This window comes from Engraulis encrasicolus, chromosome 15, assembly GCF_034702125.1.
Source record: "Engraulis encrasicolus isolate BLACKSEA-1 chromosome 15, IST_EnEncr_1.0, whole genome shotgun sequence".
Lineage (NCBI taxonomy): Eukaryota > Metazoa > Chordata > Actinopteri > Clupeiformes > Engraulidae > Engraulis > Engraulis encrasicolus.
The window spans coordinates 36056742-36059241 of record NC_085871.1 but is presented as its reverse complement, the minus strand read 5'-3'; the positions used below and the strand labels follow the sequence as shown (position 1 = coordinate 36059241).

Sequence of the window (2500 nt, the reverse complement as noted above, 5' to 3'; positions counted from 1 at the left end):
ACATGGGCAAGTTGCTTGCAACATCTTCAGTCCCTTCAGCCCTTCAGTCAATACTCTACTCCCAATGTGGCCCTTGGGCCAAAATAATTGCCCACCCCTGATCTTTGCTAGCCCCCCCCCCCCCACCCCCACCCTTTTCTCCTCTCATCTTGTCCTCCACCCTCTATCCATACTCTACTCCACTGCAGAGTCCCTATCCATAATATCATTACAACACCTACCCATCCCCCTCTGCGCCCTACACCTACTCCATCCACCCTCTCCTTCCCATTCCACCCACCCATACCATTGCGCCATACTTCTCCTCTCCTCCTCTCCTCCATTTTTTTCTTTTCTCCACACCCCTACCCACCTCTCCTGTCCTTCTTTCATCCACCCTCCTCTCAACACCCTGAAATGTTCCATTCAAAAATTCCATCTTCTACCCTCTCCTCTGTATGCATCCATCTTAAGGTCAGATTAGACTTCTGCAACTGCGCTCGTCAAAACTCGCGTGGGAGTGGCCACGAACCAACATTGTATTCATGCATCTGCGAGTTCTGCGAGGTCCGAGGTCTCGTCGCGAGCCACATTTGAAATTGCGCGATTAGGCTACTTTCACTACATTGAAAGCACTGCGGTCATTATTAAGCAATGTTGCTTTCTATCCCGGTTAGCTAGGTATTTTCACACAAATTGCAAAGGCAATGCACTGGTATCATTATTTGACATACCCAGTCTGTTTTCACCAGCAGAAAATGCAAGCATGTAAAGACAGTTGATTCTGCCGATGTGTGTTTACATTCGGTGGAGGAACGGTAGTAAAACCGCAGGCATTGTGCCACAAGTGTTCAACTGATGCATTGTTTGTTACTTAGCTTGTAGCTTCGTGTATTTACACACATTTACACACAAGGCATTAATAAAGTTTTTAACAGAATACAGCTCTGCTCTCGCAAACTACTGGCATTGCGCTGCCAGAAGAACAGAACAAGGAAGTAGCGAGACGACCAATCATAGCGCCTTTTTGTCTGCGTACTCCGCGTCCGTCCGACGGATAGTTAGAATTTTTTCGAGGCGCTCGACGACGGGCGCAGAGCCTCTGAGAGGGGGGCGTGGACTCGCATAGACAGAAAACGGACGGACGCAGATTCTATGCGTCCGAAGCATAAATCTAGCTTTAGCCATATACATTATATCTCTCTCCTCTCCTCTCCTCTCCTCTCATCCACCTCTTCTGCATGCCTCCATTTTAGCCACATCTCTCTCCTCTACACTCCTCTCGTCTCCTTTCATTTTTTTCTTCCCACTCATCCACACTCTTCCACTTGCCTGCCTGCCTGTCAGGGAAGATGACTAGGGGGGGCAAACCAAGGGGTCAGTTGACCAGGGCCCAGGGAGACAGGGGGCCCAGATTTTGATTCTCATTACATGGTATACTGTTTATATTTGATGATTCATTCCATTCAGATGACTTTGCCCTGGGCCAGGCAAAAGCTGTCAGCGGCCCTGCCTGCCTGTCAGTAAGAGGAGCAAGCGGCCACCTGCTTGGTCACGGGGAGGGCGTTGAACCTGCCGCTCCTACTGCAAACTGCAGAGAGAAGACGCAGTGGAGTGGTGGAGGAATAGAGGAGGAGGAAGAAGAGAGGAACAGGAGGAGGAGAAGAGGAGGAGAAGAGGAGGACAAGTAGCAGAGGAGGGAGGTGAAGGAAGAGAGGACGAGGAATGAGAGGTGAAGGAGGAGAGGTGACGGGAGGAGGAGGCGACAGTAGAGAAGAGGTAGAGACTTTCTCTCTCTCTTACCCTACCCCCCTTCATGTGAGGAGAGGTAAAGACTCTTTCTCTTTCTCTCCTCTGCTGAGCCCCTCTCTTTAACCCTCTTTCCCTTCCATCATCTCTCCGTTTCTGCCCAGCGTGACACTTGAGAAGAGCGAGCAGGTTGTTGTTGTTTACTCCGCCTCGGAGGAACCCGACAGCCAAATGGCCGACGAGATGGGCGGACGCTGACGTGCGGAATAGCAGTGTGTGTGCTTCTCTGCTGTTGCGTTTAAATGGGCCATCAGCGATTTCCTGACCCTTTAGTCTCATCACTCCTCCAGTCAGAGAGAGACAGAGGCTTTTAGAGACCGCCAGGGCCACTCAACATGGAGGACCGTTACCAGGGTCGGATTAATGCACAGGCTAGATATGGCTACAGCCTAGGGCCCCCCCCACCACCTGCCAGGAGGCGCCCCTGATATGATAAAAGTGAACAAATTGCAGAATTATGATATTGAATTAATCTGTTGTGTTGAGTACAGTTGGTAGGCATGCTATCTTAAATTCCTAGCTTGCAATCATGACACTGTGCATGTGCGTTTGTTACGAAATACGCCTTTTGGGGGGGCCCAAAGCAACCTGTAGCCTAGGGGCCCCAGGCCATCCTAATCCAGCCCTGGCCGTTACTGTTACACATCCACCCTCCTCAGATCTCTGCCCCCCACTTCCCTCTTCTTCCTCTGTTTTCGCTGCTGCTCAGTGA

At 50.7% G+C, this 2500-nt stretch overlaps 1 protein-coding gene across 1 annotated transcript in view; it reads right to left on the bottom strand.

The window, feature by feature from the left end:
- plxna4 (plexin A4) overlaps nt 1-2500 on the bottom strand; it is a 512494-nt gene that overhangs the window by 47506 nt on the left and 462488 nt on the right. The gene's annotated exons all lie outside the window — the stretch shown is intronic.